Source organism: Pygocentrus nattereri, chromosome 16, assembly GCF_015220715.1.
Source record: "Pygocentrus nattereri isolate fPygNat1 chromosome 16, fPygNat1.pri, whole genome shotgun sequence".
Classification (NCBI taxonomy): Eukaryota; Metazoa; Chordata; class Actinopteri; order Characiformes; family Serrasalmidae; genus Pygocentrus; species Pygocentrus nattereri.
This window is the reverse complement of record NC_051226.1, coordinates 27705097-27716023: the sequence shown is the minus strand read 5'-3', so window position 1 is coordinate 27716023 and position 10927 is coordinate 27705097.

Sequence of the window (10927 nt, the reverse complement as noted above, 5' to 3'; positions counted from 1 at the left end):
TCGCTCACTCTCCTTACTCCCTACAGCAGAAGCCCATTACTTGTTTACATTTATAAAATTATATTTAACCAGTTACAAAAAATGTTCAGTCAAGTGTGCTGTGAAAAATATTTTTGAAGGATAAAGTTTGCACGGTTCAAAGGCATCTTGTGCTCTAGGAGCTCATTTGCGCAACGTTGAAATATTCATATTCAAAAAGTGTGTAACTGTGTTGTCTCTCGTTTGCACGGCTTCGGTTGATACAAACTTGGTTTCTCCTTCAGTTACAAAGCACTCATATTAACTTCCAAGAAAAGTTGAGCGAAATGAACCAGTAATGTGGCCTTGATTGACCTTTCGTAGGCTTGGCTTTGGGCTTTCACAGTGCCTCACTTACCCTTCTGCAATCAGCTCAGACAAGCAGTGGAAACGAGTTAACCTAACTGAATTTGCTAAATTAAATTCATAAACTCATAACCCTAGTACATATCATACCACTAAGGATAGAACAATGAGACAACATGTGAACTGGAGAGCAGTGAACCCACGTAAAGGTGCTGGAAAAAAATGCTTGTTCACAATTTATAATTCATTCAGTGCAAGATGAGTTCTCTCTGAAAAAATTCTCATGTCTCATCTCTTTAAAGGGAAACTGCCTATAAATACCATAAGAATAACACTCGGTCTCTTCCATTCCTTTCCTTTGTCTGGCTGATATAAGCCGCCATCCTGCCGACTGCAGAAAGAAGAGACATGCAGTGCGGTGACACAACTGCACCACCTGATCCTGTCCACCTCTTCTGTTCCCCCAGACGCTCAATTATTCAAAAGCTATGTGGCAGGCATCCATTACCTTGTTGGCATTTTCTTATTCATTATGGAGATTAACACTGCGTACCTTTTTCACTCTTGGCAAAAATTAAAGGAGTTGTAACAAGGCAGCAATACCATGATATTCCCTGCCCATGTTATGATACAGTTTTATGATAACAAAGTCCCTTCTAATCTGCAGATAACATTTCAGCCCATGAATATTTCAAAAGTAGAACGTAAAATGTCTCATTCATAGCTCAGCCTTTTGTCTTGATTCACATGGACAATTTTTATATTACACATGGTCCTAATCCTGCCAAAATACAAGACCTCTAAGACAAGGCTTATAGAAAAATAATAAGTTATGATTTACAATTCCAAGGCAACAAGTGGTAATTAGTGTAGGTAGCATTTGTATAGCTATCCTGTTCAGAAAAAAAATGCTGAAAATTGGTAAACTGTTGTCATAAAATACTCAAGTAATAACATTTTAAACGAAGCATATTATAAAGTTAGGAATATTAAAAGTCAATGACAATTTATTTATTTATGTGTATTTATGTACGATATGAATTTAAATAGCTTGCACAGTTAATGTGGCCATATTATTTAACCCTGAGGTACCCCCCTCCCCCCATAGCACTTTTTATATTACACATGGTCCAAGGTGATGTTTCCAAAATACGAATGAATGTAAGCTTCAACAATTAAGACTAGGCCTGTAAGTGGTAACAGGTAATTAGATCAGAAAAAATCTAATTTCAGTGTCATGGAATACTTAATAACAATATTAAGTTTATTTTATGTTTTATGTATATTTATATGCACAACATGAATTTAAACAGCTTACATGGCTTACATTTAACATGGCCCTAATATTTAACCCTGAGGCACCACTAATAACTGAGCTAAATAAATCTGTGTTTTCAAAAATGCTGATATGACTTTTGTCATTTTACTAAGCTATTACAGGAGGACAAATAGACACTGTCTCAGGATTTAGGTATCTGTAAGAAAGAACAATGCCTGAAAAAACCCACCTTGCTGTGAATTCAGGCATCTACTTTGCGGAGCTCCATTATCATCTACATTATTCAGAGGTTATTATTATATTTGCAGGATTGTCACTGGTGGGCAACAACATGGTGCTGATTTTAGATGACATCTTTTATTGATTTGTTCTTGGTGAGATGTAACAGGAGTCTGCTCTTTGCATGAGGCATTATAGCAGTGCTCCATAGAATGAGCCCATCGTTGTTGTTCGCTTTTCCGCTTCCTCCATTTCCATTCGGATCCAGGCTCCGAGCGTGCTCTGAGTGCTCATCACTGCAGCAACAAGGGATGAGAGAATGATGAGTGGGTAAGGTTGGTGGTTGACATTCCCTCCCGTGGGGCAGTCAACAGTGCTTGCATTAAATCGAATAGACTTTGAGTGTTTTTCACTTGGCTTCCCAAAGTAAGGCATGTCCATGCATTATTCAACGCCATTTGAATATGTCAAAATTGCTGGAGCCAAATTAAGTTTTACACTGCACTGAAAGTTAAACTTGGGTGGCACAGATGCTCTAATATGAATGTACTTCAGGCTACGGCTACCTAAAGATTATCCACAGCAATTTTGTTCAGAATATTTCAGGCTGTCTACAATAAAACTATATGCTAACAAATGGAAAAGCCAAAAAAAAGCAATTTTATTGTGGTGTTCAGGCAGTAGTGGGACTAGGTAGTTCATCTATACAGATACTTCCGTCTATTTACTATGGTGAGCATGCATTTCAAGACATAGTAAAAGTCACCAGTGCCTTCTAACTTGTTGTTATTAAACAGTTCAACAATGATTTGTGGGGAATATGACTTTGGCACTTTTGTTACTGTACCATTATTCTATTTTGCCATCAAATTTCAATTTAATCAATTTACATCCTAGAACATTGCTGATGTATACTACAGATGCAGATATTTAGTAAGGTGCCACAGGGTAGATAGCATTTTTAATTGCGCTTATTGAGATGCGCTATTCTATGCTAATTATTTTTAACGAGTCACTAGCTGAGTAATAAGTTTGTTCCTAGAAAGCTAACAAACAATATCTTGAGGTGAGAGAGATGGCCTGAATACTAATATACAACTACTCCCAAACTAAAAGAGAGTCGATTTAGTGTAGACATAAATTTGACTCAAATTTGCTGTTTAGACAACTCTGATGGTGCATTCTAGATTAAGTTAGGATACTGAATGGGGCCTAGTCTTAGTTTTTCTGCTGTATGCACAAATGTCTGTCAATCTATTGATGTCTCAATCCTTTATTGGCAGACATCAGACATTATTATTTTGTTAGAAAGCTGAGAGCCTCTAGCACAGTGCTGGGAGAGACATTTTCCATATAGCAAGCATAGATTGGTTTGTTTGTCGGCACACTGTTGACTGCATTATTGACCTTGATTACTGTCCTGCATATAAAGCCTAACTAGTTTTTAATCTCATCTCCTCAGACAGTTTTAAATGCATGAATATTGTTAATGCATAAAGCTTTTTTATTTCAAAAATGAAACTAAGACAAACGTTATAAGAGCTTCCCTGTCCTCCTGTAGCTAATGTACCTCTAAGAGAAGCTGTACACCATTCTAACAAGCTGCTCCAGGCAAAGAGACTTCAGCAGTCAAGAGACAGAGGCAGAAACTCACCTGACACTGTAAGATTAACATCTTACAGCCTTTTATGAGAAATATTGATATCAGCTACCCTCAAATTCAGTCTTTCTCAATAATGTAACACAGAACTGTTAAACATAGGGAAGAACTCCCATAGCCGAGAAATACTGGACCATCCGGAAAAGCAATGAGCAAAAGGCCAGTATGCCACCAATAGGTCAACAAAGGGCCTCCACCTTTGCCAACAGTGGCCTGCTATCCTCTTGCTATCTGGGTTGACGCAACCACAAGACCTCAACAGACACTTGAGCTATCTTTAGCTAATTAAGCTACTTAGCTAACCTTGTGACTTGCCCTGTCAGATTGATATAGCTAGACATAGACACTCACTAGGAACAGGTATGCAGTTGCCCAGGGGTGCCAATGAGCCAACAGCCCCATAGAAGTACAAATTAGATATGTGTTGCTGTTAACTAACCTACACTGAAACACATGTACATTGCTAATTGTTAAACTGCTGATCTCCTAGAATCCTCAGGCACAACAGTCTCTATAGTTTACACAGAATGGTGCAAAAAAAAAAATAGAAACACCCAGTGAGAGGCAGTTGTGTGAGCAGAAACACCATGATGATGATGGAAGACAATCTTTCCAACAACAATGATAATAAAAGCATCTCTGAACAGCCAAGAGCAGGAATCTGTGGGCGCAGGCTCTCCAAAACTGGACGGTTGAAACATTGCCTTGTCTGATGAATCTCGACTTCTGCTGCAGCATATAAATGGTAAATTCGGAATAAAGAATGTGGGGTCAGAATAGGGCGTAAACGGTATGAATCCATAGACCCAACCTTTCTTATGTTAATAGTTCTAGCCAGTGGTAGTGGTTCAACAATGTGAGGATTTGTCATGGACAATATCACACCTCCTTGAATCCATTGCCATTCAGGATGTTCTGAGAGCAAAGTATACCCAGTATTACAATGGTCTTCCTAATAAAGTGGCAGGCAGGGGTACCTTGTTGAAAGTTTCAACACCTTTAAAATGTTTTTCCCATATCCTTGTTTGCATCAGTCGAGACATGTTCCAAAATGTCCTGGTCCACATGCTTTATATATTTTTTAAAATGGCATGGTTTCTTTTGTTAAAGCAGAGTCACTCTGAAATTCAGCTATGGATGCCTGTGGGAAACATCATCCCAATTTTACAACTTATTTGAACCATCAGAACACTTAAGCTGTAAAAATCCAGAGAATTTTAGTCAGGCGGTATGTAGCACTCTAGGAAGCCCACTGCAATAAGAGTGAGAAAGGCTTATTAAAGCCTCATTATAACCAGAAGGAGGATATAGAGCATTACATGTACATATTATCTAATATTATTTAGCAAATGTGAATTATTTCTCTTTAGAGACCTACTGTTTATATTCTTTTAACATATCAGAAATGTATTCTGGGTTTACACCTCTCAGCGATTTATAGACCAGACGTCTATTCAGGAAGCCAGTGTACAGATTTTACAATTGAAGTAATGTGCTTGGTTTTCCTGGTCCTGGTTAAAACCTATGTAGCAGCTGTAGATTTTCAGTTGATTCTGTGGTCTTGGTTTAAAAGTAAGTAGAAACACAAACAGGGAAATCTCAAAGCCTTGAACGGTGAAGCCCTGTGACCAGGTATTCCAGGTAAGCTCATGTCTTTAATGTAAAGAGTCCACCTTGGACATACATAGTGCAAGAACAAGTGCTCTATCATGTCTTCCGTACGTTATCCAGTTTTGAGACACTTCTACTAAATACAAGTAGAAACACAACCAGGGCATCTCAAAGTCAAATGTCCAGAAACAGAGGGAAACCATGCACAAGGCCCCTGAGACTCACTAGAAGTGCTTTAGATGTCTTCACTATGAATCTGTAAATCCAAGAGACATATGTCAAAACAAGTCTCTAAATTGTTTCCTTCTTTCACAAATGCCTTTACTTCATTTCTTCCTCAATTCTCTTCTTCCCCAGTACCAATACCTCACAAGTAAGGCTAAAGCTAGGCCAGTTTTAACCAGAAACGTCTTGTATGTAAGGCAAGGGTTTTCTCACTAAGCTGCAAATTAATAGAATTTTAAGAAGCGTTTGCCTTGAAAATTGATCCCAGTTAAGCTATTCTCATTAATGCAAATGGTAAATAGTCCATCTTGGACATGTGGCATGTTCTGATTAATTACAGGTGCTAAATCATGTCTCCTGCAAGAGATCCTGATTTTGAGATATTCCAAACACTAGTAGAAACACCACCTGCTTACAAATGCTCACAAAATAAAATAAATTAAAATTGAATTCAATTAAATTGCAAACACACACACACACACACACACACACACACACACACACACATATATATATATATATATATATATATATATATATATATATATATATATATATATATATATATATATATATATATATATAGAAAAAAACATTTGTGAGGCTTGCTGATAGATGCCTAGCCTCCAAGGTAGGTCCAGTTTCAACCAGTGACATTCTGTACATTAAGCAAGGTTTTCCCAGACGTCTACATAGGCCCGATGCCATTTCTTATTTTTACCCCTAATCCTTGTTTTTGAGTGTAACCCTCCCCCTTGAAACGGAGTTACTAGGAGTAGTGGTTGAAATCTTCCCCCTATGAAATGGGACAATCCTTCAAGAACCGGATACGTCATCAGCGACTTTTATGTAAACAGACGAGACGAGGTTTTCCGGCCATTTCCAATATGCAGCCTCCAGCTGTGATGAGCTCACCTGTATGTCACGTGACAGCACAGGTGATTCATATTTAAAATAGCCTCAAAAAATCATCAAGACATGTTTTCCTGCTTTGTCTCCAGACTATAGCAATAGTGTGTAATAATAATATCACACTGACATTTGCCGTTTATCCGAAGGAGACTGGAAAGCAGGGCGCTCGCGATTCATTCACAGCTTCTGTTTTACGCCTCAATCAATCAAACGAGTCACTGAATAAAAGAGAGCACAAACAAAAAACTGCATCACTTCATTAACAGCTACTAGCGCTGCTCTGTAGGCGACCCTACCAGTCTGCAGTGACAGCAGAGGGGGGTAAAGTTTAGCTCCTCACTGCTTAAATACATTTAGGGCATCATACGCCTTCAAAGAGGGGGGCAATTATTTATTATCGCCACCAAGAATTCTTCGGTGAAATGAAGCTGAACTTTCTAATCGCCAGCGTTGTGATCGAATTTTCCCGTTCCACCTTAAATGGTGCAGCAGTTACGTTCTGGATATAACTGCTGTAAAATTTAAGGTGGAACGGGAAAATTCGCCCGGTAGCGACCGAGACAGAGCGTATTACTAGCGATTTTTATGCATGTTGTGAAGGAAATTACCATAAAACACTATTACACTATTACAATGGTTCTCTTACAATACAAGGGCTTTTTAACAGAGAAAATACTGACAATGTGCCACTTTGGCAGCCATCTTACTGATTATTCGCATAGCATTCTGGGAATTCTCATAACAGTTTGTAGCGCGCCTCTGAAAAGTCTCCGTTTGAAGGGCCATGTAGCCCTAACACTTCACCCTACCCCTCCATCTCAGCAACAGTTGGGACGTGAACACGCAAAACGGAGGAGTGTTAGGGACAAGGGGTGAAATAGGATTGGGCCTAAGTTTTACCCTGGGACAACCCTGCACTGGGTGTGTTGCTCACTGAAAAAGAGCTAGAAATACATTCTTCCATAAATCCTAAATTGGTGTGTTCTGGTTAATAACAAGTGTTTAGGTGTCTTCTTCTTGTGATGCTGATTTGAACTTCTCCTAAATAGAAGCAGAATGACAGGGGGATCTAAAAGTCAAGAGTCTAATCATAAGGTCTGGAGGCTTAGTCGTAGATATGATGTCTTTGAGACCTTAAGACCACAGGTTCAAATCCTGCTCAAGCTATATTTGTGTTTGTCATTACAATCATCTGAGAGACAAATGTACAAAAAAAAGTGTTGTGAGGTCCTGTGGCTTGCTGGTAGATGCTTGAAGGGTTGGGGGGTCCAAATCCCGATAACACCCCCACCTGGTTTATTTTTTAATTGGCTTCTGATCAAGAACATGCACTCAGTTACTCCCTTTAAAAGATACATACACAACTATAAAGATCATCCATCCATCCATCCATTTTCTAAGCCGCTTCTCCGTCAGGGTCGCGGGGGGTGCTGGAGCCTATCCCAGCAGTCATCGGGCGGAAGGCAGGATACACCCTGGATGGGTCGCCAGTCCATCGCAGGGCAGACAGACAGACACAGACAGTCACTCACACACTCACACCTAGGGGCAATTTAGCCTGTCCAATCGACCTGACAGCATGTCTTTGGACTGTGGGAGGAAACCGGAGAACCCGGAGGAAACCCACGCAGACACGGGGAGAACATGCAAACTCCACACAGAGAGGACCCTGGTCGCCCAGCCAGGGAATCGAACCCAGGCCCTCCTCGCTGTGAGGCGACAGCGCTACCCACCACGCCACCGTGCCGCCACTATAAAGATCACTTCAATCAAATTGCTGCCAAGGGCACTGAACTGTTGATTTGTCCCTGTCTGCAGCTCTTGGAGTCAGAACAAGGTATTTGCTTCATAGAAGTTTGCTTCTCATTTGGTTGACTGGAAATCGTGGAAACAGAGCAAGACTGAGTACCAAGGTTTTACGTACTCTTGTGAGGCAGAATCACTGGTGGGTGAGATGAACACTGTTAGCTAATTAGAGGAATGTGTGCCGAGCAGTTTGTGGTTTCAGCTTGTGTACTGCCAATCCACCTGACTCACACACTGGGTGGAGTAATCCAAGGGTGTCAGGCTTCAGTAAGTGAGTGCTACAGCACTGTAAGTTTAGTACTCTGGTTTATTGCACATGATTCAACTCATTGTCTAATTAACAAGTAGAGCAATAATTGGTAAAAATGGTAAAGAAAATATGAACATTTGAAAATATCCCTAATAAAAACATTCCACAAAATGCTTTCCAGTACAGTTGTCATACATGTTTACTATAGACAATATGCATGTACTCTCTACCAGCCATTAGGGGTGTACTTTGTGTACTTCTGGTGCCGGTCCCAAGCCCGGATAAATGGTGAGGGTTGCGTCAGGAAGGGCATCCGGCGTAAAACTTGTGCCAAAACTATCGTGCGGATCACAAATATGATTGCCATACCAGATCGGTCGAGGCCTGGGTTAACAACGACCGCCTCCGGCGCTGTTGACCAGCAGGGTGCCGGTGGAAATTGGACTACTGTAGGTCGAAGACCATCAAAGAGGAGAGGAGGAAGGCGGGTTAGAAGGCAGCGAGAGAGAAGGAAAGGCAGGAGTGTGGAGGTTAGAGTAGGGACTCTGAACATAGGGACAATGACTGGTAAAGGCAGAGAGCTTGTAGACATGATGGAGAGAAGGAAGGTAGATATTCTGTGTGTCCAGGAGACCAGATGGAAAGGAAACAAGGCCAGGAACATTGGAGGTGGACTCAAACTGTTCTATCATGGTGTAGAGAGGAAGAGAAATGGAGTAGGGATAATCCTAAAGGAACAGCTTCTGAAAAGTGTTCTGGATGTAAAGAGAGTGTCAGACAGGATCATGAGCCTGAAATTGGAGGTTGATGGTGTGATTTTGAATGTGGTCAGTTCATATGCACCATAGGTTGGTTGTCAGTTAGAGGAGAAAGAGGAATTTTGGAGGAAGATGGATGAAGTGGTAGATGGTGTCCCTAGAGAGGAGAGTTAGTGATTGGTGCAGACTTCAATGGACATGTTGGTGAAGTGTGAAATGGACATGGACATGTTGGTGAATGTATAGTGTGAAAGACAGAAATGCGGAAGGTCAGATGGTTGTAGATTTTGCAAAGAAAATAGAAATGGCTGTGGTGAACACGTATTTTCAGAAGAGGGAAAAACACAGGGTGACATACAAGAGTGGAGGGAGGTGCACACAGGTGGATTATATCCTTAGCAGGAGATGCCACCTAAAGGAGATTGGAGATTGTAAAGTGGTACCAGGGGAAAGTGTAGCAAGGCAGCATAGGGTGGTTGTCTGTAAAATGAGATTAGAAACAAAGAAGAGGAAGAGAGTGAAGACAGAGCCAAAGACTAGATGGTGGAAGCTGAAGGAGGAGGACGGTTGCAGGCAGTTCAGGGAAAAATTGCAACAGGCCTTGGGGGCAGTGAGGAGCTACCTGAGGACTGGGAAACTACAGCTAAGGTGGTGAGAGAAACTGGCAAAAATGTGTTAGGTGTTTCGTCTGGTCAGAGGATAGAAGACAAGGAAAGTTGGTGGTGGAATGAGGAAGTCCAGGAGAGTATTCAGAAGAAGAAGGCAGCTAAGAAAAAGTTGGATAACCAGAGAGATGAAAGAAGTAGGCAGGAGTACTGTGAGACTAGTCGCATAGCGAAAAGAATAGTGGCAAAGGCTCAGGCCTATGATGAGCTGTATGAGAGGCTGGACAGTAAAGAAGGAGTAAAGGACTTGTATCGTTTGGCTAAACAGAGAGATAGAGCTGGAAAGGATGTACAGCAGGTTAGGCTCATAAAGGATAGAGAGGGAAATGTACTAGTGAGTGAACAGAGATTGTTGAGTAGATGGAAGGAGTACTTTGAAGAACTTATGAATGAGGAAAACGAGAGAGAGAGGAGGACAACGGGGGGAGAGATAGTGGATCAGGAAGTGCAAAGAATTAGTAAGGTGGAAGTGAGGGCAGCTTTAAAAAGGATGAAGAATGGAAAGGCAGTTGGTCCAGATGACATACCTGTGGAGGTATGGAGATGTTTAGGAGAGAAGGCAGTGGACTTTTTAACCAGGTTGTTTAACAAAATCCTGGAGAGTGAGAGGATGCCTGATGACTGGAGAAGTAATGTACTGGTCCCCATTTTTAAGAACAAGCATGATGTGCAGAGCTGCAGTAACTACAGAGGTATAAAGTTGATGAGCCACACCATGAAGGTATGGGAAAGAGTTGTTGAAGCAAGGCTAAGGCAAGAGGTTCAGATCAGTGAGCAGCAGTTTGGTTTCATGCCCAGAAAGAGTACCACAGATGCAATTTTTGCATTGAGTGTGTTGGTAGAGAAGTACAGAGAAGGTCAGAAGGAGCTACATTGTGTCTTTATGGATCTAGAAAAGGCATATGATAGGGTGCCAAGAGAGGAACTGTGGTACTGTATGAGGAAGTCAGGTGTAGCTGAAAAGTATGTTAGGGTGGTGCAGGACATGTATGAGGATAGTGAGACAGTGGTGAGGTGTGCAGTTGGAGTGACAAATGGTTTCAAGGTGAAGGTAGGGATACATCAGGGATCAGCTTTGAGCCCCTTCTTGTTTGCAATGGTGATGGAAAGGTTGGCAGACGAGGTCAGGCAGGAGGCTCCATGGACCATGATGTTTGCAGATGACTCTGTGGTGAGAGTAGGGAGCAGGTGGAAGAGAATCTGGAGAGGTGGAGGTTT